The sequence below is a fragment of the Pseudorasbora parva genome, chromosome 11 (assembly GCF_024679245.1).
Source record: "Pseudorasbora parva isolate DD20220531a chromosome 11, ASM2467924v1, whole genome shotgun sequence".
Classification (NCBI taxonomy): domain Eukaryota; kingdom Metazoa; phylum Chordata; class Actinopteri; order Cypriniformes; family Gobionidae; genus Pseudorasbora; species Pseudorasbora parva.
Genome location: NC_090182.1, coordinates 41223439 through 41249460, shown reverse-complemented (window position 1 = coordinate 41249460; position 26022 = coordinate 41223439). Strand labels below are relative to the sequence as shown.

The following is a 26022-nucleotide window of genomic DNA, read 5'->3' as shown; positions in this document are numbered from 1 at the left end:
CGAGCCAATGAAATTTGGCATGCGATCACGCATTCCACGCTCCGCCCCGCAGCGCGGGTATAAAACAGGAAGTGGAATGATAGATCAGCGCTTTCTACTTCGGAGCCGAGCAGTGCTTACTGTTTCCTACGAAGAGTGTCTGACTACGAGTCAAAGAGTGTTGAGTGAGAGAGTCTGCCAGTGCGGGTGATACGGCGCGTCAGTGAGAGACCGTCTGATCAGTGATCAAGCGATCTAAAGGAGCTTGTTGGTTCGCTGAGCGTTCCCATACAAACTGTTGGTTCGCTGAGCGTTTCCCATACAAACTGTTGGTTCGCTGGGCGTTACACACACACAAATACACATCACTGAGAGCTCACACAGGCTTGCAGAACGAACTGTGTGGAGCCGCGGTCATCTCCCTGAGTGCTTCAGCACACTAAAAGAGCAGCTTTCCATTCACAAAAGAGCAACACGGTTTGACCCTGCGTCTTTTTCAAGATGTCATTCAAACCGTGTATTCCTGGTATGCAACTGTTTCCTGTCCTCTTTGACGGCCACGAGCGCATGTGAGATTGCGATCGTGGGTGATTCATGTTCTGGTAAAAGAACATGGTCACGTCGGCGCGTTGTTCGTCTCCCCCTTCTCATAAAGGGCTCGAGTGTTCAGCGCGCCGTGTGCCGTCGAGCGGCCGGCTGACAGCGGTGGTTGTCACGACAACCGGCGCGCGTCAGTCGGCGCTCTAGATGCGCGGTCGAGACTATGAAACCTCAGATGGGGTCGAGTCCCTTCGCCTATCCCCCGATCTAGTTCATTTCTAGTGTTACTGGAAAAGGGCTACTTTGGCTGATAAGCGCTGGTGGCCTGAGGATTACAGTGGGGATTCCCCGCCGGGTAAATCCCCTCGGGCCCCCACTCCTCTATCGCATCAAAAGCATGCTGAGACTCTGTTCGTGGGTGGTACGGATTCTCTCATGAGAACACGACCACGTCAGGGCATTGTTCGCCTTGCCTTCTTCATAGAGGCTTGAGCGCTCAGTGCGCTGTGTGCCGTTCTGACGGCCACGTTCACTGTCTCGCATGCCTGCTGGTAGTTGAAGGTGGAATCGCTGATCCTAAAGAGAAAAGGGCTTAGCGTTTCATTTTTGGCTCTGGCAGAGGACAGATGTCAGTTGCTGCATCGGAGAGAGGGAAATATGGAGGGTCAAAAGGGCCAAAAATGAGACAAAAAAAAAAAAGTATCATTGTTTTCCCTCTCTCACTGCCCTCTGCCCTGCACGCACGAGGGTAGTCCCAGCCCAGGGGTTGTGCAGGAACTGCGTGCGGTGTTGGACCTCGCCCTATGGGCGACGAAAATCACTGCACGCTCCCTGGGTCAGGCGATGTCCACACTAGTGGTCCAGGAATAGGGGGCTAACCTGGCAGATATGCGCAAGAAAAGCCTGTCTGTCGGGCTGGCCTCCTCGGCGGCACCATCGAGAACTTTGCCCAGCAGTTCTTGGTGGCCCAAGAGCAGACGGAGGCGTTGCACCAGGGTGCTGACGACCAGCTGCTCGGTCCTCGGTCGCAGCGCCTCTGCCGGCTCGTCGCCGAGGGCATCCCCTCCTGCGTCCGCCTCCACCCTGCTAGAGCCGAGCAGCAGCCTCCACTGGAGGAGCAGGGTGCCGGACGCGAGGGACGCCCAACCCGTCCAGGGCCCGCTAACCGGCAGGCAAGCGCAAGGGGACGCGGCCCTGAGACGGGCCGGCTAGGGAGAACAGGAGCTGCTCGGGGGAGACGATGTTCGCATCCCTCCCCCACCCCCCCGGAGGAGGACCGGGGGGCCCTGACTGGTTTCGGTTCTGCCACTGGCTCTCCGGAGTCCAGCGGTACCCACATTTTAAGAGCAGTTTCCTCTCTCTCTGGGCCCCAAGAGGGTCAGGTTGGCAGTGTGCGACGCCCACGGGCCTTGTCACTCCTTTCCTACCCTCCCGTCGCCAGGAGGCAGTTGTGTGGGTTCGAGGACGCCCCCGGGCCTTCTCACCCACACACTTCCTCTCTCGTGAGCACTCAGTCAACACTCCGGGCCGCCCACGGGCCTCCCGGGTCGGGGCTGAGTGCTTCACTTCCCTGCCTCCGGGCAGTGGGCAGCAGAGTGGGCTCCGAGGACGCCTCCGGGCCTTCTCACCCACTCTCTGTCCAAACCAGGAGTGCTCAGGCAACACTTCGGGCCGCCTCCGGGCCTCCCGAGTCGGGCCAGAGTACTCCGCTTCGCTGCCCCACCCCGGGCATGTCTGTGGTGCGGTTGGTCCCGCTTGCACGGTCTCTGGGGGCCTGGCTAGGTCTCCCTGGGCCGTCTCGCTGGCTCATCCGTACCATCAGACTCGGCTACGCGATTCAGTTCGCGCGCCGGCCGCCCAAGTACAGGGGCATCCTCTTCACCTCCGTGCGAAGCAGCGATGCTCAGGTCTTGAGGTCAGAGATCGAGGTCCTACTGGCGAAGGACGCGATCGAGCCGGTTCCTCCAGCCGATATGAAGACGGGGTTCTATAGACCCTACTTCATTGTGCCCAAGAAGGGGGTGGGTTACGACCAATCCTGGACCTGCGAGTTCTGAATCGGGCCCTGCACAAGCTCCCGTTCAGGATGTTGACGCAGAAACGCATTTCCAATGCATCCGTCCCCAGGATTGGTTTGCAGCGATCGACCTGAAGGATGCGTACTTCCGTGTGTCTTTCTCCCTCAACACAGACCGTTCCTACGTTTGGCGTTCGAGGGGAAAGCATATCAGTACAAGGTCCTGCCCTTCGGGCTGTCCCTGTCGCCCCGCGTCTTTACGAAGGTCGCGGAGGCAGCCATTGTTCCGCTCAGAGAACGCGGCGTTCGGATTCTCAACTACCTCGACGGTTGGCTGATCCTAGCCCAGTCGAAGGACCAGTTGTGCGAACACAGGGACTTGGTGCTCAGTCACCTCAGCCAGTTGGGCCTTCGGGTCAACCGAGAGAAGAGCAAACTCTGTCCTACACAGAGGATCTCTTATCTCGGTATGGAGCTGGACTCGGTCAACCGGACGGCGCGCCTCACCGAGGAGCGAGTCCAGTCGGTGTTGAACTGCTTGAATATGTTCAAGAGCAGGACAGCGGTCCCACTGAAATTCTTTGAAAAAAAAATAAAAAACGAAAAAAAAAAAAAGCCTGGGGCATATGGCATCTGCAGCCGCGGTCACGCCGCTCGGATTGCTTCATATGAGACCGCTTCAACGCTGGCTCAATGGCCGAGTCCCGAGGTGGGCGTGGCAGAGCGGTCAGTACCGGGTCCCAGTGACTCCTTACTGCCGCCAAACCTTCAGCCCGTGGTCCAGCACTTCGTTTCTCCGGGCCGGGGTGCCCCTAGAACAAGTGTCCAGGCATGCTGTGCTATTCACGGATGCCTCCACCACAGGCTGGGGGGCCACGTACAACGGGCATGCAGTTGCTGGTCTGTGGACGGGGCCGCAATTGCATTGGCATATCAATTGCCTCGAGTTACTGGCAGTACATCTGGCACTCCGCCGCCTCAAGGGGCCGCTGCGTGGCAAGCATGTACTGGTCCGTACGGACAGCACCACGGCCGTTGCGTACATCAACCGTCAGGGTGGTCTACGCTCCTGTTGTTTGCTCCAACTCGCCCGCCACCTCCTCCTGTGGAGTCAGAAGCAGCTGAGGTCGCTTCGGGCCATTCATGTCCCTGGTGTGCTGAACCAGACAGCCGACGAGCTCTCTCGTCAGCCGACACCTCCGGGAGAGTGGCGACTCCACCCCCAGGCGGTCCAGCTGATATGGCACTATGGCACCCGCGTCCAGACCTCTGGAATCTTCATGTCTGGTCCCTGGACGGGACGCGGAGGTTCTAGATGGACTACCACAAGCTGTCGTAGACACCATCGCTTCAGCTAGAGCCCCCTCTACGAGGCGCCTCTATGCGCTGACGTGGAACCTGTTCGTTGAGTGGTGCGCTTCCCGCCGGGAAGACCCCCGAAGGTGTTCGATCAGTGTCGTGCTTTCCTTCCTGCAAGATGGGTTGGAGAGAAGGCTGTCTCCCTCCACCCTCAAGGTATATGCTGCAGCAATAGCAGCGTACCATGATGTAGTAGAAGGTAAGTCCGTGGGGAAGCACGACCTAATCGTCAGGTTCCTCAGAGGTGCGAGGAGACTAAATCCTCCTCGTCCATCCTCGATACCCTCTTGGGACTTAGCTCTTGTGCTCCGAGCACTTCAGAGCCCTCCCTTCGAGCCTTTGGCGTCTTGTGAGCTGAAAATCTTGTCAATGAAGACAGTGCTCCTGACGGCATTGGCCTCGATCAAGAGGGTAGGGGACCTGCATGCACTTTCGGTCAACGAATCGTGCCTAGAGTTCGGGCCAGGTAACTCTCACGTTGTCCTGAGACCCCGGCCCGGATATGTGCCCAAGGTTCCTACCACTCCCTTCCGGGATCAGGTGGTGAACCTGCAAGCGCTGCCTTCGGAGGAGGCAGACCCAGCCCTGGCTTTGCTGTGTCCGGTCCACGCTCTTCGCGCTTACGTTGACCGGACCCAAAGCCTTCGGACCTCAGAGCAACTCTTCGTCTGTTACGGAGGCCAGCAGAAGGGAAAGGCTGTCTCCAAGCAGAGGTTAGCCCACTGGATAGTGGATGCTATAGTCTTGGCCTACCAGTCCCAAGACGTGCCTTGCCCGTTCGGTGTAAGAGCTCACTCCACTCGGAGTGTTGCTTCTTCCTGGGCGCTGGCTCAAGGCACCTCGCTGACAGACATATGTAGAGCTGCGGGCTGGGCGACACCTAACACGTTTGCTAGATTCTATAGCTTACGTGTAGAGCCGGTATCTTCCCGCATCCTCGCCCCCAGTGGCCAGGAGCGCTAAGTGCCCGTTCTAAGTGTCGGCTTGCGAAACGCCACTCCCGCCCTCTGGGCCGGATACGTGCGTCTATTGTCTCCAGTTGTGTTCCCCGGGAAACCAGCTAACCCTGTCGAGCTCCTCCGTCACCCCTCCGGTGTCAGACGTTGCGGACCGTCTGACACCAGGCCTGCACCCGTATGCTTGTGAAACGTGGCTGTAGGCTGGGTTCCATATGTAGCGGTTCCCTCACGGCAACCCCATATGTGTATTCTTCCACGGTATCAGCTACCCTTCGGGCTAGCCCCGTGTCTTTCCCTCGACAGAGCCCGCTCTGTCGTCTCTGGGCGTGTTCTTTCCCCCCTTCAATCAGGCTGGAACCACCCCAGAGACTGCCATATGTTGCACTACCCTGCCAGGTTAGTCCTTATGTGTATTCTGCCACCTCTCCTTCCCTGAAGGACGTGGCCCCGCAGCGTACCCTCTCTCCCAAGAACGAGGTAGGCACGCTTTCCCAGCGTTATCCAATAGTCATTCTGAGTGGGTCTTGCAGAAACAGCAGTGACTGTACTCCCTGCTTGGAGCCCTGACTTCCGTACCATACTAGACGGTGCAGTGCGCTCAAGCAGGACGCTGGAAGGGCCAGCATCCTGGCGTTTTCCATAGGGATCCCATTCGTCGGTTCAGTTCTGACGTACGTCGAACGTGACCGACTGAAAGGGAACGTCTCGGTTACGTATGTAACCCTCGTTCCCTGAAGGAGGGAACGGAGACGTACGTCCCGTCACCAGATGCTGTGCTTCCGCTGGGAGTCCGGTCACCTTTCGGCTCCTCAGCAGGAAAAGCGCTGATCTATCATTCCACTTCCTGTTTTATACCCGCGCTGCGGGGCGGAGCGTGGAATGCGTGATCGCATGCCAAATTTCATTGGCTCGTTGTTAGATGCTCGAAGTAGGATTGGTCTCTAAAGTAAGATCCCATTCGTCGGTTCAGTTCTGACGTACGTCTCCGTTCCCTCCTTCAGGGAACGAGGGTTACATACGTAACCGAGACGTTTCTGTTTATGAACCAATTTTCTTCATTGTATCAACTCAATTTTTTTATTTCAATAAACTCAACATTTTAAGGCAACCACGTTACTTACTGTACTTTTTTAAGTTAAACCAACAATATTTTTTTTTACAGTGTACACACCGTGACCATCGTACTGGTGAATCCGAGTATGAGATATTTCTCGGAGTTTACACCAAACTCAACAGCCGTGCCACAACCATTTACTTCAGGCTGTTCATACTAGACTCATGAACAATGAAAATCATTGACTGTCTGGAAAGAACAAACACAGACATGTGGAGTGATTAAAACCCTCAAAAGTTCCAGTGCTAGGAATGCCAAGCAGCTAATCAAGTTCGACTCAAACTCCAACAAATCTGATATGTTTTCATTGCCCTCATGTAAAGCATGTAATCATATTTTGCTGACAATGCTACACATATTCACTCTCAATGGACAGTTTGTTGTGATCTTTTCTCTGCTGCTTGCCTCACTAGACTTCCTGTTAGCAGGTTTGCTGACTTCCTGTTGCTGACTGTGCTGCCCTAGTTAGTTAGTCTTTATTTGACAGGGACAATGGACAATAAAATATTACCCCAGAATTAGCTACACAGCTACATTTCATCTGTTGTCCCTGGGCAGGAGCACACCAAATCATCAAAAACATACCATACAGATTAAATGTCAAAGTTTACATGAAATACAAAAACATGTTAAAAGTCATTTAACTTGTATAGTTAGTGATCACAAACATGAGTTGACTTTAAAAATCTTTTCAAATGCAATTTAAAGAGGACACAGGTAGTACATTGTCTAATATTAGTTGGTAAACTATTCCAGTCACTTACAGCCTTTACAGAAAAGGCTGATCGACCAAAATCTGTCTTCCTAAAAGGCACATTACAATCACCTCTTAACGAGGCTCTTGTCTGTCTTATACTGTCATTGCGCAAGGTAACAGGCAACCCTTTGGTGTTGACAGGAATAATAGTTCCATGAAAAGGTCTGTAAATTTAGCAGGAACTTCAGTTAATTGGCACTGACCCTAAAATAGTTGCTCTCTCTGAGACCTTTTGACACTGAGTTCCTTAAAGGGTTAGTTCACCCAAAAATGTAAATAAAGTATTAAAATATAAACATTCATCAACGCAAACATCAGTTATGGTAAACTTAAGCTTGCTTTATATGTGAGAACCAATGAGGTTCATTCTCGTATTATTTCTCGTTATAATCTCTTTAAAAACATCAAAGTGGTAGCTCTGTGACTGCTAATGTAAGGACAAAAATCTCTCATAAAAAGATTTTATTAAAAACGATCTTCATTTCTTTTTCCGATAATGAACAAAAGTCTTGCAGGTTTTGAATGACAGTAAATGATGACTGTATTTTAATTTTTGGGTGAACAAACCGTTTAAGTCGGACTGGTTAGACATATTAAATTGAATCATGACCCTTGATGTGAGAGGGTCACACTTGCAATTTGACTCAATATTTTAAAAGTATTCATTCGGTATGTGTTAGAGTGATTTCAATGCAGTCATTATCTAACACAAACAGATCATCATGTTTACTTTACATGAAAAATATATTCATGATTATTTAATTACCATCTGAGTTATTATTACCAGTTTTCTGCTAATATTGCAATAAATTATACTTATTGTAAGTAACACAAGTTTTGACTTTTTTTCAGATTTAAAAAAATATATATATTATTTGACACTTGTCCAGTAGTATGTTAGAGTCTGATTAAAACAATGCATTTATTTACTGTAAAATATGCAGTGTAGATTATCACATAAGAAAAATGCACAGTCCTTCAAAATTAGAAGATTAAAAAAAAACATATTTCTCTTGCCTTATCTTCCAGTCTAAGCAAATACAACCAGAATAAATGATTCTGTAAGGTAGTTACCCTGATGACGAGACAAACTAATTCATTAGTGACCAAAACTCCACTTCCAGGTTTTCATCCCCACTGATTGAGTTGACTAAAGAGCTGAACTTACCGGTTGGCACAGAATTAATTTTCCTCAGAAGTATAGCCAATCAACCCATTATGGTTTCAAATAAAAAGTCAACTGTCTGCTTCAAAACCATACTTTTACACCTCCACACCTCAGCAATCACTTCAGTATACACTTACTTCAGTGCAGATGAAACAGGGCGGCTTTGCTCTGCCTCTGGGTCCCTGTGCTTTTCACTGAAAAGCCAGAACAATTATTTCTCATTAATGCCATTATCACAAACACGAAACCCTGCAACTACTATACTGGGTTGTGTTATACTACATAAAGTGAGTATAACACAAAAATTTATTTAAATAACAGAAATGTGTTATTTAAGCACATTACATCTGCTTTGCTTGTCACCTGAAAGACTCACTCAAACTTAGGATTTTTTTTGAGCCCTGCACTGGGTCTGCCTGGAGAATATTTAAAACATCCGACTATTAGCTAACTTTCATGAATTAAAAATTTTCTTTCCACCAAGTAGACTTACAATTTAAGAGCTGATATGAATTTGAATTAATGCAGGATAAGTGGTGGCTAGGTGGAAGGATAATTAAAATTTGCAGTCGAGATCATGCTACCAGTCCATTGAGAAATTAACCCGGCATCACATTGGTAATAATGCTAATGTGCTCGATTTGGCAAATTTACTCAAAGCACCTCTTGAATAAGTGAGGAATATCCCTTTAATAATATACACAGTGAGCAAGAATGACTGCAGAGTAATAAATACTGCAACGTTTTAGCATACTAAATAAATGATTGTGCATAAATATTGTACAATTGTGACAGAAAGATATCTAATTACATGTCCTTAAAAAAAACATATGATAAAAAGAAATGTAGTTTTGATTGGCTATCAACCTTTTTTATGTAATTAGTTCAGTTTTGGGTACAGAACAGAAAACTTACACAGAGTTTACAAAACCAAGGGCTTTATTTCATAAACTAAAGTAAGTTTAGCATTTTGTAAAACTTTTCATTCTTTATCTGAACTTAAACGGTTAGTTCACCCAAAAATGAAATTGATGTCATTAATGACTCACCCTAAGGCCGTAAGACCTCCGTTCATCTTATCTTCATCGATATTTTATATTTAGTCCGAGAGCGTATCCACGTGTATCCACACTAGTGTGCATACACTTGGATACGCTCTCAGAAAATAAAATACGCTCTCAAAAAAACAAATAAAAAAGTTGTTGGTGGGCATATTAAATATATGGAACATCACAGTGAGTTATGCCTCTGGCTGCTGCTAGGGGGCAACACACAGCAGAGGCATAAACATGACTCAACCAACAATTTATCACATTATTTCAAGACTTATAGCAAGTATTTGGTTATGATGAAAGTTACAGGGTTGCACAGACATACACAGATGCATTAATAGTGTGTGTGTACTCGACACTTTCTTTAGAAAACAAATAGTCTGTTCTCTTGCACCCTTTCAAAATCTATTAATATGTCTAATACCGGCACAAATATGTATCAGGGGAAAAGACAACTATTTAGTTTTTCTTCTCTAAACCACTAGATGGCACAAAAACGTTTTAACTTTTTAAAGTGAAGTAAACTTTTTAAAATTTCACCATATCTAAAAAGATGTATTGTGTTAAATAGGATTCTGTGGTGGAAATTATATTTGAACTGGTTTACTGTTTAGTCTTGCAAGGTTTCATTGCATGTGTAATCAGTCTTCCTTGACCCGAAAATGACGTCATTTTATTCTCGCAGCCCTGGGAGCGAGAACTTTTTTCTCTGTTCTTGCGGAGTATGTTGCAGCCTTAAGGCTAAACTAACGTCAGTCAGTCGCTAGCGCCTCTTGCAATCCAGGGAGTAAGGTCTATGACAATTACACAATAATTAGGACACACAATTAAAGTTTGATTGGAAATTAACAACAATAAAAAGCCCTTGCTGGCAGAAGCTATTTAAAATAATTCCGCCCACCGTTGTCAACCAGACAAAAAAACAACAACAAAAAAAACCCTCTGCTAACAGGAGCAGGGGCGTGGAGTTACGTTCAACCAAATCAAGATCGAGTCCAGCTTTCCCATTTCTCATTTTGCTTTTCCCATCAGAAACAGCAGCAGATCTCAGAAGCATTTATTTTAAATAATGAAGCTGCCTGTTCGGTGTGATTTAATGTCCCTGGCAACCTCTGTAGTTCCATTTAGCCACTTGTTAACCACCCTTTTCAAGACATGTCGAAACTTTCAAAATAACCACAAGAGGGATTTTTACTGCTGTGTCATAGAATGATCGGTTTATTGCAAATCTCATGCATTTAACTAATTACCTATTAAAAAACCCACTAACTTCAGGACGATGAAACCTGAAGTTATAACATGCTAACTCGTTTCTGCAGCACTCTACACTCTACAAAAAGGGGTTCATTGGGGTTCTATATAGAACCATACAGTTCTTTACTCAACTCTAAAGAACCTTTTATGTTAAAAAGGTTCTTTAATGACAAGAACGAATCCTTTTTGTCACAACAGTTCTTTAGACTACTATTCATTCATATATTACATTATTCCCTTAAAATGAGTTCTATATAGAACCTTTTAGGGGTTCCAAATACGTAGCGCCAATATAACCTTTTAGGGTTCTATAGAACCTTTTCTTCTAAGAGCGTATATGATGGTTAGGGTTATATGTTAAAGGGGACTTTAATCCATTTAGGATTTTAATAAATATACACAGAATATGCTGGTGTTATTGCATATCATTTTACAATCTACTACAATACACTGAGGCTATACACTCTAAAAAATAATTCAGTGGCTTAGTAAATATCACAGAAATAATTAACTTTTTTAACTTAATAAAATCTCTCAATATCATTTCATTGATGGTTTTAGTTAAACATACCAAAATAATTGACTAAAAATCCAACAGTTAATTTTGTCTAAAATGTATCGTTATATTTAAAAAAAATTCACTAAAATAATTTAGTATTCAAATAACCAATTATTTATTTTAAATATACTTAATACATTTGCGAAATTTATTCCAAAATATTTGAGAATGGAGAATTAAACCGATCTGTTTCAAGAACCACAAATATTACTTAATTCAAATCAAGATTATTAATATTTAACACACACTGAAGAAATTGAGTAAGTTTACTCGATTAAAACAATGCACCCCTCCCCCACCCTCTGACGTGACGACAGCTCGACGGTTGAGTGAGTGCGGATATTTGAATTCTCCTCAGTCACCAGAGCAGTTTCTTCTTCTCAGCATCGCAGAATTGGGGCATTTCCTCTGTTAAATTCAGGTTTGTATGTTTTTTTTAATCTATATAATCATTACTGTGCTAAAAGGCATTTTATTTAATTCAAAACAACATACAGGGACAGTGTGAGTCACCTTAAGTTAACGTGTGGCGTTGGGCTTTGAAACGCCTGCTGTGTTGCTCAAAACACACAACTTTATTCGTAAAGATAATGAATATAATGAATTTGGATGATAAAATCTTATTAAAACTGGGCACTGTTTGTTTATTGTCAGGTTATGGAGTCTGGCGCCTCGCAGCATCTTTCAGCTACGAATGAAACGCAGGACAGCAGTCTCGAGTTCAAAGTCCACCCGCAGACCGCTAAAGTTAGTCCATCTCAGGCTCGAGAAACAGCGCTGATACGGTGGAAATGGGATAACAGACCGGTTGATTACACTTAAATTACTTTTAAATGTTTAATTTTTTACTTCTAAAATGTTTGTTACATGAGTTTAAATGTTGTAAAAGAATAAAATAACTTATTCTTTACATGTCAAAACAGTCATATATGCTGTAGCGTTATTGCTGTAAAGTTACTCATCGACAATAAAGGCCATGTCATGTATAAGTGTGTTTGTGTGGACTGTGGAGTATTTTACAAAGGTTTAGAGGAAATTAAAGTTATACTATACAAGTTAGTAATACTCATAAATAAAAACAGTTCATATTAGTCATAAATATTGTTTTTTAAAATGCTTTTTACCCATTTTTTTCTACTCAATTGAATTTGTTAATGTAACAAATGCAGTTACTCAGATCTACTTAATTTTTTTACTTACTTTTACTCAGTTCATATGGTGTCTATAATTGATTTCACTGCTTTAAAATTTACTCAATTTTTTTAGTGTAAAAATGTTTCACCAAAAAAAATTGAGTAAATCATAGTATTAGTTTTTAGAGTGTATGCCATTATTTGCACATACAAATCATCTAAATAATGTTTACACTTAGTGCAAATAAATTTGAGTAAATAGCATTTAACATGATGTTTGACATTCATATTGAAATTGTGTATTTTACAGTCCTTCAGATGACTGTTTTAACATTAATTATACTAAACATTAATTTGCATTTCTATAAATTGACTGAGATTCTCAAAGTCTGTGTATGTGAAAGGAAGAAAAAATAAATGTATTTTGGTAAAAAGTTTCCATGACTTTTTGTGTGACCTTCAAACAGCAAAATTAAAAAGCTGAAATCTGTTACTATTGATAACAAACAACCCCTGGGACATCAACCACAAGTTAAAGAATCACCTATTAAAATGTTTCTGATTGTGGAGAAACAGTTTTATCTGTTTTAGTGAATGTCAACAGTGCCCTCTGCTGTTGTAGAGCAAAGGGACCTCCAAGTGACTTGTTAAGAAAATCTGATGATCATTTACAGCTGTGGTTTTCAGTCATGGCCCAGGGATCTACAGCACTGCACATGTTGTATATCTTCATAACACACCTGATTCAGTTTATCAGCTTATTAGCAGAGAAAACATGCAGACTGCGTCAGAAACCTGGAAAATGCTGCCTTCGGGGGACACATTTGAAGGCAGAAAGGTATCAAGCAATGTCCGAATCTTCACTTCCTGTCTCCTGAGAGACCATCTGATTGATTTTGGAAGGCAGCACACATGTATCCTTCGCTCCCTTTGATATCCCACAATCCTGTGCTTTCCATTCAGTGACAGTTGAGCTGGGGGAAAAAGATGGCGTCCAGAAGTTGTGTTTGCGGGTCAGTTTGTGTGTGAATGTAAGTTTTTTTGTTGTTGTTTTTTTTACCAACACATTACACTTCTGATGTCATTTCTAGCGAGAAATCACTACTGTAGTAATTATATGTGTTTAGTTCTCACTAAAGCTCTCTCTATTTTGCTGTAGATCATTAAACTGTTACACTGCTTTAGAAGTCTGTCCGAAATTAGTTTTGTGAGGTGCCTTCATACGCTGCCTGCAGAGTCATTGTCTGATGAGGCAACGAGGGAACGAGCAGTGTTGGGCAGTAGCGTCGCTACAAGTATTGACGCTACTAGCTTAACTACATTTTTCAGTAGCGTGGTGGTAGCGCTTCTGTTTTCTCATTCAAATGGCTTTTCAGTAGCGAAGCACTTTTGTTGATCAAATAGTGCGGTAGCGTCCACAACAAGCTAACGTTACATTTTTCCCAAGCATTTCTGAAGATCAAGCTCAAATTGGAAACACAACTGATAAGAACGCGCACAGATGCGCGTGTGAGCCCAGGGCTGGACTGGTAATCTGGCATACCGGGCATTTGCCCGGTGGGCCGACGCACTTTAGGGCCGGTACTGTTTAAATTTTTTAAATATTTTTTTTTGTACCACTGACATGTCATGCAGCGACAGCGGCCCATTGGTTTGTCTTCTGAATTGACAAGCTGAAGCGAGAGAGTCCTCCCCTCCATATTAAGCGCTTTTTTTTCTATTTATTTATTTATTTATTAGTATTTGAGCCCATGGAACTGCAAAGGCGAATATCTGCACAGCGCAGCCGCTGACGAACATACGCTGCGTTTAAATGCTGCTCTATACGGCACTTTGACTCCGATCCGGATTTGGTTTTATACAATCGTATATGATATGGGAACATTACAGGTGTGTTTAATCAGCTGAAAACAGCCGCGAGCATGTATTCATGACGAGGTAAAGTGGAAAACGGCAACACACACAAACACTTCACTTTAACACAACCACAATTTACATTGCAGCTAACAGCAAAGAAATATGGTGTTTTGGAAGAAATATTTATTTAGAAATGTTGCTATATTACTTAAATTAATATTGCAGAATATAAGTTACTTTTATAGAGGCTTTTTTCGTATTTTCTACAGGTGTTTACATTTTTTTTTACTTACACATATAATAGTTTATTATATATGTTTTATATGGTTTTAGAAGCCATATAATGAGGAGCAAGGTTTGTACAGTCTATGTTTTTTACCCTGTGACTACCATGATCTTACATTTAAATGAAACTGGCCTATAGTTAAACTACAGTCTATAAAACAGTTTTAAAGTCTGGATCCCATGAATTAAGGACAAAGCTTTTTTTTCCTCTTTAAAAGTTTTATTAACTTTTTTTAATAGATTTAATGAAATGTAATAGCCTCATGAAATATATCAGTGTCTTACTTAAATGATGTGTTAACTCTTGAAAAATATGATTGTTCAACCCAAAAATGTAATCATTTACTCGCCCTAATGTCATTCCAAACCTAAATTAATTTATTTCTGTGTAGCATAAAATAAATGATTTGAGTCTGTTTTTTTGATTATACAATATTCCATGGTAGCCAAACCAAAATGGCTTGGTTGCCAACATTCTTCAAAGCATCTTATTTTGTGTTTCACGGTAGTCATAAAGGTTTGGAAGGACACGAGAGTGAGTAAATGATAACAGCATTTAAAAGAAGTAAATTTACTTTACTGCATTCTAGCTCAAAATCATCAGTGCTTCAAAGCCAATGGCATTTCTGTGTGACAAAAAAAGCAATATTAAGTTTATCTTAATTTGTTGCAAATTTGATAATATCTATCATTATTTGTCCTTGTCCTAGTTTTATTTATCTCCAATTTAAGGCCCTAACCCCAGCAAAAACATTCACAGGGAACTCATCGGCCAGATGGACTGGGTTTGCCAGGGTCGAATTTTAGCCCCAGTCCAGCCCTGTGTGAGCCTTTTACAGTACTCCTTAGGCAGTGAGTGCATAAAGATGGGATGGGCGCGTGCACATTCGCACTATCTAGTTGACGTTTTTTTCCGAGCGCTTAATTTGCTGTTGCATGCGCATCGTCCGTGCAGTGACAAAAGAGAAACTGCAAAGTTTGATAATAATCTATTGTGTCTCTTGAATAAACACCTCTTGTTAAAAGTATTGGGGTCTAGCCTGGCCACCTCCCCGAACGAACGGATGAATGAATGAAACTTGTTTTATGTGTGTGGGAGATAGAACACACAAACACTCTCGACACCTGGTTTTGTTAATATTATGGATTACATGTTTTTATTGCCGAATTGATTTCGGACAGTTTTTGAATAACTGAAAATGTATGCTTGTCTATATGCTTTAATTGATCACTGAAATTGCATTGATTGGAATGAAGCTGATTCAATATAAAATTAAATAAATAAAAAGTAGCTTAGATGTAGTCAACTACTTTTGCCAAGTTGCTGTAGCTTAGCTTGCTATATTTCCCAGGGGGTTAGCTTCAGTGTACACTGTAAAAAGTGAACAGTTGGATCAACTTAAAAAAATTACTTCAATTGGTAACACCTAAACAAATCAAGTTTTCTCAACTTAAATTATCACGTTTTTGCAACTTAATTTCACTTGGTCAATCACCATTATATTATTTGAGTTCATTCAATTATTTCAATTCATTTATTTACATTATTCTAACTTAATTTTGCTGCATTCCAACTTAAATGTATTAATTTTTCCTACAGTTGGATCAACTTAAAAAATCACACAAGACTCAAATTGCTTTAGAAATATTTATTAACAATAATTCATTTTCCATATTACAAACTTTGAAAAAAAAAAAAAAAAAAAAAAAACATTAAGCTTCATATTTGTTGTGCCAATGAAATTTCATTTACTGACACACTTAACATCCATTCCAGCCCTGACACACTTAATATCCAAACAGTCTTTTTGCAAGTTGTCTTTGCACTGCATTAAGCCACTAACATGTTTATAAAAAGAAATATAAAACCATAGTGGTTATGCCCTTAAATGAGCCACCAAAAAAACAATTAAAGGAATAGCTCACCCAAAAGTGGTTCAAGTTGTTCCAAACCTGTACAAGTTTCTTTCTTCTGCTGAACAGAAAGATGTGTTGAAGAATGTTGGTAACCACAGTTGACGGTACCATTGTATATATTGCAGGGGAGAAAAAATGGAGGGCGACATCACCTAACCACGTATTTTGCAAAATACGTGACATCACCCGTAGACTGTGTGCAGCCGCACGCTCCCCTAGCCGATCTCAGACTGAGCATACCGTTGTTTTTTAAAGGGGTCATATAATGCAATTTTTTAAATTTTTGTACAAGTTAATATGATTATTTAGTGTCTAAATTAAAACTTTGTAATATACGTTAATTAAACATTCTATTTAGTATTCTAAGAAATCACTCATTTAACCTGGTGAAAAACAGCTTTGTTTTCAGCAAGCCGTTTCTCTGTGCATGTGCATTTTATGCTAATGAGCTTTGCTCACCCCGCCCCTCTGTTCTGTGGGGGCTTTGAGTGTGAAGCCTTGCTTCGACAACAGGAGAAAGTTTGACAACGCGTGTCTCTCAGGACACATCTGTGCAAGTTCAACCGTATCAATTCGATATATCAGATATATCAACATCAAAATGACTGCTGTGTTCATTATTACACCCAAGAACAGAACACCACAATCCCTTAGATGCCATTCTGCTCCAGCGTATCCACAATGGCAGACAACTTTGCGCTTGCTCAGGGTGGGTCCGAGCTGAAACGCTGCTGTCAATCAACAGTCGTGGGAGGGGTGTCCGATCGTGTGAGATTTCAGACAGGTGAAAACATATAAGAAGATTTAAAAAAAAAAAACTTTTTTTTATCATTATATGATGGTTATGATGGTTGTGTACAGTCACTTCCAACACACATTGCCGTATAATCAACTTGTAAAAGTTAATGTACCATTATATGACCCCTTTAATAATTAAAAATAAATATATTCATGAAAACATGAATTTTTGGAGTCAAACTCATGATTAAGACTTTATAAAACCTTTTAAGGGTCTTAATTTTCTCAAAATGGATTTATCAACTTTTAATACTTTAAGCCCCCGTGGACACCCTGATTATATGAATTAACATGGACCAGTTTCAGCAACAACAAAAAAAAGTCACCTACATCTTGGATAGCCTGAAGGTAAATTAACAGCATTTTATTTTATTTTATGAGTGAACCATCACCTTGTTTTGTTGAATAAAACCTCAATAAATTATCAGGACCCATAAGTTAAAAAAAAAAATGTTTTTTGCCTGTATGGGTTTTTTTGTGTGTGTGTTACTCTTTTTGACTTCCATTACATGAATCTAATTTAAGCAGCAAAAAAAATATGTAAAACACAGACGTACCTGATCCAAAATGTGAAAAATTGCAGCAGTCTTTTCCCTAGTTGCTCCTCCTTTTGAACGGATTACTTTGATAAGTTGACCCATGTATGCGTCTAACTGGGCAAGGAATGTGTCTTCCAGTCGAACAGCCATTTGCCTATGGAACTCGGCGTTGATCTGAAATCAGAGAGAAGAGAAAAAAGAGAAAAGAAAAAAAAATCTAACTGCACATGCAAAGATTTATTCAAAATTGTATAACAACTCAAATGATGTATTTAGCCAGTCAAACTAGAACTTTAACTGATTTTTTTCAATACCTCGTAATGTCTGAAAAGCACAGGCCTTAAAATCTCTGACACTGGGCTCGTGGTTTACCACCTCCTGCCATCTATAAGAAAATGTCAGTCATTTTCTCCTTGACAACTCTTTTGTTTTTTTTCTTTTCTCAACCTCTTTTAAAAGTTCAAGTATTTCTTTTTCAAGACTCTCAGAAATCTGTCCAACCGGAAGGGAAGGGTAAAAGTTTGCTTGTGGATGTTTCGGCTTCTTAATTTTCTTTGCAGGGAAACCATCTGTTGCTGCTTTGGCTTTCAGTGAGTTAACAGATACTTCTACACAGCCCTGCATTTTGAGTTGGGTCCTGTAATATCCCATTTTATACTTCAGTCGCTGTTTCCAACCAGAACATCCAATGGAAACGCCATGTTGTTTCAGACAAGGGTGCTTCTTTATAAAGGCCTCTGCAACTATGTAGAAGTGTGTATCCTGTGGGTAGGCCTTGTATTTAAAAATGTCTTCTGCTAGTCTATTTAGGATATCAGACTTTGTACGAGAGCTGACAGTAAGCAGTTTCCCGCTTGGAAGGTATTCAGAATTTCCATGTTAGAGCTGGAGCTCAGTCTCAAAGGAAAAGTAAGGAATTGCAAACTCCTTTGGCCACTGCTCTTTTCGTGAAAACACTGATTCAGGGGACGAAAATCCTAGTGTGCTATTTGATGCGTCAATTGAAGCCATAGAAACTGTCATCCAAGTCAAATGAAGTGGAATGAGACGATACAGCCTTAGTGGTATCGAGATCTGTAGTGGTTTGATGAAGAATCACCGTGACTGTTCCCAAATCCTTAAGGTCAGTGGTAGTATTAGATTGAAGAAATCACTGCCAAAATCTTGATCCATGTACTGAAGTCTGATGTTGCCCTGTTTCCCAAAGGTTGTCTTAATTGAGCAGTGAAGGTTTTTAAGTGACTCTGGTATGCCATTAGGAAGAAGTTTTTCAATGTTGTCCTGCCCTAAAATCACCTTCAGTCTTGCAGGTTTTGATACAGCCATGGCAATCTGAAAGACAGAAGTTACTCAATTAGTATGAGCCAAATGGGAAGACATTAAATATTTTTTAGTATGTAAACATTCAGAATACTGAACATTCATACTAAACATTAAACATTCTTAATGTTTATCTTTTTTGCACTTTTTCCAGAGGTTAAACCTTTACCAATTTCAATTCAATATGCATGCCTGCAGTCATATTTACTGGAAGTGACAGACCGCAACAAACTTTCATGCCAAACCCATATTAAATCTTCAGTGCACATGCACATCTATGCAAATATAACACCGGTTTCACAGACAAGGTTTAAGCTAGTCCTAGACTGATAGCATCTTATACTGACATATATTAAAATTTGTCAGTGCCATTGTTTTGTCTCAGGGTGTACACCAGAATTTTTCTTTTTTCTTTTCCTATTGTATGTTTATAAAAGATACTTAAATATTCTAAATGAACTAAAGCCTAATCCTGCCTTAGGCTAAGCCTTGTCTGTTAAACGGGCCATAATGCTTTAAATCTATAAAAAATATATATATTTGCAGTAGTTTAGTTCAATAGCCAACCAGATACTGACATCACAATTTTATTTGACTTTGCATTAGCTCAACACAATATATCATCAAAATAACAGGGGCTTTTTTCCCTGGACAAAATTTTACAAATGGACATATCTTTTAAGGATAACAAGACGCATTTCTCCAACTCTGTAATCAGCCAGGGGATATATATCTTGCAGTTCCTGATGCTCAATTAGATCCACTTCCTTAACGGGTGATGTTTCAAGTTCATAAGCTCTGTAGTGCTCAATATACCACCCACTGAGTCTCTTGACAATGAAGATCAATCTTTGTTCTATAGTAACCATTTGGATTACTTCACAAAAGTCTGGCAGTCCTCCAACAGATCCATTAATCAGGATCGTCCCCCTTTTGTAGTTCAAAACATTATGTGTCACATTGTTAGCTAGGTGCATGGTGTCCACATTAAAAAACTTGTCTCTCAATCCACTGGAAATCCCTTTGTCAAGAACATCAATGTGAACTGTCATCTGACACTTCCAGTTGATGACTCGGAAAAGTACATGTATACAAGTAATGTGCCGTCTGATACTGATATCTCTCAGAAAGCGAAAGGAGCATATTTTTAAAGTTCTTTATATTGCTTGCAACTCGCTTAAAAGAACTTTCACTTCAAAATGCATAGTCCATAATGCAACAAGTGGTCCATATTGACGAATCAGGTGTGGATAATACTCCAAGAAGTGGTGTTTAGGTTTGAGATCGAAGTCAGGGAAAACCTCTTGAAACCGAATTCTGTGCTCTGAAATCTTGAAACTGAGATAAGCCAGGATTCCTCTGTATGAATTGGAGAAACCACTAGATCAACAATATCCTTCAAATGCATCAAAACGTGCCATGCTGGCTCTTCACATTAAACTTTCTGACCAATCAACAATGGCACAAATTGGATTAAACTCCAGTTCTCATGTGCATTCCCTCCAACAGTTTTTTTTTTTTTGATCCAAAATGAAGAAGGATTGGATGAGGTTTATTTGTTTTGTCCGTCCCCTTAAAATCAAAAGATGTTATTGCTGCATTCAGTTCAAGTAAGGTAAAGTATATATTTTTAATGAATATAACAAAACAAAAGCAACAGCTCAAAAGAAACAATTCCTTCAAAAAAATCATGGACAATGTCCGGTAGGAACCCAGATGTCAGATGAAAATATGAAAGGTGTTTCTTTACACCATAATAGTTTGCTAGTCCATTGTCCTGAAGTTGTCTTAGGTGTTCTTCATGAATTTCTTTAGTCCTGAGACAAAACTGTCCACTGTTCACTTCTGTAGTCTGATTTTGAACTGTTTCCATAGTGCAAAATCTACACATAAGACCCTGTGAAATTTTCAACAAATCGAGCTGTGTGCCCCAAGGTTGTCATCTACCACACACTGAACAGTCCCCTTTACTGTTCTGCCTAACTTTGACACAAAAACACCACTCTGTTCTAAAATGACAAGATCCTTAATCAAAGGCTTTAACACGTTTTCATAACCAAAGGAATTTAGATCATCACTTTTGATTAAAGCAGCCAAGTAGATGGAAGACAAAGATGAGTGATACAATGGTGGCAAATTGCCCAGAACCCCAATAAATGCCACAGATTTTATGCTTCCGCCGTGACGTACCCAGCGGATTTCAAATTTCAAATTCATCAACATATAATATCAATGAAATACTTTTCTGATGGCATAAACAATCATTCTCTTTGAAAAAGGCACCATCATAAAATGATTTGTAAACTTGAATAGAACCTTCTTGTTTAGTCGGTTGTTTCAGTTCATCTGTGTCATTCAATTTCCTAGCCTGATCCAATACAGTCTGGCATTCAAGAATTTGCTGCAAAGACTTTAGAATAGAAATGTACTGGACAGTTTTCTCCTCCTTGGGATCAAGTACAAATTCTACAGGTTCAACACCATTAAAGTGTCTCTTGAAGTAACTCTTTTTTTTTCTCTCCATAAGCAGCCCTTTTTGTCCTATTGCTTTTTTAATAGCATTAGACTCACACAACGCATTAACTAATTTTTCAACGATTGATTGGTCAAACTCACAACTATGGTCCTGTAATATTTCTGCCAAAGTCTTCTGTGTGATAGGAAGTGATACATAGCCAATCAAATAGCTTAACTCTTGTAGCAGTTCATCGATGGCTGTGTTAGATACAAGATAAACTTTTTCTAATTATAAAAGGACCAAAGCAAGTTCTATTACTTTTTCCAAGTTGACAGGATCACTGTCAATCGCAGGGTCAACATGCTAATCGCTGCAAGGTATTTTATCATCTGAAATATCACATGAAATACTTCTGAATGCCAGAGTTTCTGACTCTGAGATTTATTCCAGAGTGTTTTATATGTTTGTGAGTTTTAAATTTCACGTAAACATTAGTTTTGTAGGTACAGTTCTTGTACATACATGTTATGGTCGTCTTGTTTTTCAAATGGTAAAAGATGTGTGAAGTTGATGAAAACAAATGTGACAGCTGAAAGTAGTTATTTGGGGTTCTTTGGGTAACCTTTGGACAGGGTGGTTTCTGGATAAATGGCTTAATAAATCAGTCTTAAATCTGCATACACAGTTTAAATAAGTGCATGGATATGTGGATCCATGTCCATAATGCTTATGGTTAAGTTTGTAATGTTTGAGCAATATAGATCTTCTTGTATAGACCCCTCCACAGTCTTTGCATTTCCACATTAAGTGAAACACTAGAATGAAAAATAAAAATGACTCTTTACTTAAAAGTAAATTATTTTGGTAAAAACTCACCATCATGTCATCCAAACTGTGCTAATTATCTTCTTTGAATATCTCAGCCCTGTCAGTCCTCACAATGGGCCTCATTTATAAAACACGAGCAGAACAAATTTGTATGAAAATCGTTCCTAAAGCTATTATGACGTAAATTTTTGGATTCATAAAAATGTTTGTATTTTTAAAATGTTAGTTGGTACTATAAAATAAATTTACACCTGCTCCCTACAACGTATATAGTGTGACTCTAACCCTCTGCAGGCCTTTGTTTTAATACATAATGAACAGTAGTTGTATAATTGAATACATTATGTATTTTTTGGTCAATAAAACCCATACAAATAATTGCTATTGATACTTTACTTTAAAGGGTTACTTCAGCGATTAGCATATGGCTTTGTATCAGTAGAAACCCTGGAGAATATTCAAATTATTGTGCTTTCTCCCCTCATATCTCCCTGAGACGAGAGATTAATGCATTTTATTTCTGGAAAAATTCCTCCTATGATGCAAAATGACGATTTTTGCATCATAGGAGGAATGTTTGCCCAGAGGCTAAAGACTACAGCCAGCAGAGGGAGCCATTTCCGCATGTTTTGAATCTGCGCATGGGGGATGGGAGATTACACTCAGCTGGCAGGGAGAGCTCAGCTTGCAGACAGGATCATTTAAACGGAGCTATGGTGAGCAATGTAAGTCTTTTAACTTCTCAAATTCATTTCTATGAAAGTTAAGCTTGCAAAGGCATGAACTGAAACGCGTGCCAGACTGAACTCCTGTGTGAATGTATGCCGCGAATGTAGTCGCGATTACCTCAGCTCTCATCACTCGTGCAGTCAGTGCTCAGTGCTGTGATACTCGCGCAGTGACTCACTCATTATATTGAACAGACACGTTCAGTTTTTAATTGTAGTGTCTTCTCTAACTCAGTCACAGTAATGAAGTTGGTGGTGTTGGGAATGGCCTCACAGGGCAGCGAAGCATTCTGGGAATTGTAGTCTTTCATCCCCATGGGACAAAAATACATTTTCTGTCTTTTCTCAGTCTAGAAGACACCAAATTCAAAAATAATTTCACATTTCTACTGCATTGATGACCCAGTTTAAATACAGATTCATCTTCCCAGCGCTGAAGTACCCCTTTAATCAATTATCATTGTTATTCAGGGTTGGATATCTTTTTTTTTACGATGTCTGTGCCAAACCGATACTTTTAAAAACAGTACCGGTGCCATGCTACATTTTACATACGACATTTTGTGATATATTCTTAAACTCAGAAATGTGGATTCAGACAGCAATTAAATTACCACACATTCATGGTGTTTGCTTTAAAACAGCAAGTAATTTACACCGAATTCTAACCTGTCAATGATGAAAATCTTTTGGTTTGCACAGTGTGACCTGATGCAGCCCCTGAAGCAAGACAGAAAATAATCCAAGGAGCTTTACAATAACTGTCGAATTGAAAGACAGCGTCAACGGATGTCATGCCACCCCCACTTCATGTGCACAAACGTTAAATCAAAAAATACAGGTCCTTCTCAAAAAATTTGCATATTGTGATAAAGTTCATTATTTTTCATAATGTAATGATACAAATTAACTCTCATATATTTTAGATTCATTGGACATCAACTGAAATATTTCAGGTCTTTTATTGTTTTAATACTGATGATTTTGGCATACAGCTCATGAAAACCCCAAAATTCTCAAAAAAATCTAAACTAATTAGCATATTTCATCTGACCAATAATAGAAAAGTGTTTTTAATACAAAAAAAGTCAACCTTCAAATAATTATGTTCAGTTATGCACTCAATATTTGGTCGGGAATCCTTTTGCAGAAATGATTGCTTCAATGCTGACATGGCACCCCAGACCATCACTGACTGTGGGTACTTGACACTGGACTTCAGGCCTTTTGGCATTTTCTTCTCCCCAGTCTTCCTCCAGACTCTGGCACCTTGATTTCCGAATGACATGCAAATTTGCTTTCCGGAAAAAGTACTTTGGACCACTGGCTTCGCGATCGAGTCCCGAGATGGGCATGCAGGCTGGGCCCGACACTCACCCAGTGGCCCGAAACTCAGCTTTCTACGGGTGGGTATTCTCTTAGAACGAGTTTCCAGGCATGTTGTTGTATCAACAGATGTTTCCACTACAGGTTGGGTGCCATGTGCAATGGACATGCTGCCGTGGGCTCCTGGACAGAGAGCCAGCGCTGCCTGCATGTCAATTGCCTCGAGTTGCTGGCAGTACGGTTTGCCCTGCACCGCTTCTGAGCGTTGCTGAAGGTTCAACATGTACTAGTCAGATCGAACAACACGGCCGTTGTAGCGTACATCAACCACCAGTGTGGTCTACGCTCCCGCAGCCTGTCCCAACTCGCTCGCTATCTTGTGTTATGAAATCAGAAGCGCATGAGGTCCCTTCGTGCTGTCCATATCCCGGGGATCATGAACCGTGCAGCCGACGAGCTCTCAAGGCTTCAGCCAATCCCTGGGGAGTTGAGACTCCATCCCCAGTCGGTCCAGCTGATCTGGGATCAGTTCGGGGATGCGCAGGTAGATCTGTTTGCCTCCCATGACTCTGTAGACTGTAGCCTGTACTATTCCCTGAGCGAGGGCACGCTCGGCACGGATGCACTGGCGCACAGCTGGCCGCAGGGCCTACGCAAGTATGTGTTCCCCCCCAGTGAGCCTTCTTGCATATGTTCTGTGCTAGGTCAGGGAGGACAAGGAGCCGGTCATGTTGGTCGCCCCGTATTGGCACGGCAAGACCTGGTTCCCAGAACTAGTGCTCCTCGCGACAACCCCTCCCTGGCCGATTCCTCTGAGACAGGATCTCCTCTCTCAGAGACGGGGCACCTTGTGGCAACCGCGTCCCGATCTTTGGAACCTCCATGTGTGACTCCTGGATGGGACATGGCAGGTTTGAGTACCCTATCACCTCTGGTGGTGGCTACCATCACTTCCGCTAGGGCCGAGTCCACGAGACAGGCCTATGAGTTGAAGTGGAACCTCTTTGTCAGCTGGTGTTCTTCTCGGCAAGAAGACCCCTGGAAATGCCCGATCGGGTCAGTGCTGTCATTTCTCCAAGAAGGGTTGTATCGAAGGCTGTCTCCTTCCACCCTGAAGGTTTATGTGGCCGCTATTGCCACCTATCTTGACCTCTTGGACAGTAAACCGGTAATAAAGGAATACCTCATCATCAGGTTCCTGGCGGGTACCTCTCTGGTGTCACCGTGTACACAGGTGACGGACAACTTCGCCTTCATTTCTGTTTGCGGAGGGAGGAACAATGTCTTTACTAAGCTGATCGCACTCCTGGAATCCAAAAGGGCGAGATACAGCCGACCATTGATCTTGACTTCCGCCCGTGGTGCATTCGCGGTGTGGACTGCACAGCCCGCCAGCCAAGCTTGCCCCAGTGAGCGGGGTCCCTTGGTGGGCATGGGTTCGTCTGGCGCTCATCGTATGTCCACTCGTTAAACAGCTGTGCTACGCTCAGTTCTCTGTTCGGCTGTCAGGGAGAAATAGGCGTGCTGTGCTTCTCCCACAGTAGTGGCACTATGATCCGGGCCCACTCATCTCTGGGCCATGCCTCACCAACAGCGATCACCTCAAACATTTGAAGATAAAGCGCCACATCATCATGAATCATCTGCGGCAGTAATTGTGCCGCTTGGGCCAGGGGGTCAGGTAGCGGAGTTTGCTTGGCGGCAGCAGTGCGGAGCGCGGCGAGCTCCCGCTCGGTTTCCCCTTGGTGGACGGATATATGTTCCATTATTTTTTGCGGGCGGATGCTCACCTCGGTGAGGTGTTTGAGGAGTTCGTCCATGTCGGGGGAGGAGCAGCGCCTGGGGAAACAGTAAAGGGACGTGAGCCAAACAAAAACCAAAAATTTCCCCAACCAAAACAAAACCCGGACCACTTCCGGGGCAATACCGGAAGCAGGAATTCAGTGCAGGGTGATCGTGTCGGTAACTTCTTCACGCTTCTGCCCGCATTCTCCACCAGTGTGATGGGCTGAAGAAGCACACGACACGATAGTGCAGGTGAGTTCCCTGAAGGGTGGATTTTATTGAGTGTTGGA

The 26022-nt window shown here is 42.3% G+C and overlaps 1 pseudogene; it reads right to left on the bottom strand.

Moving 5' to 3' along the window:
• LOC137092098 (solute carrier family 4 member 11-like) overlaps positions 1-24230 on the bottom strand; it is a 61887-nt pseudogene extending 37657 nt beyond the window's left edge.
• Between the last annotated feature and the right edge of the window lie 1792 nt (positions 24231-26022).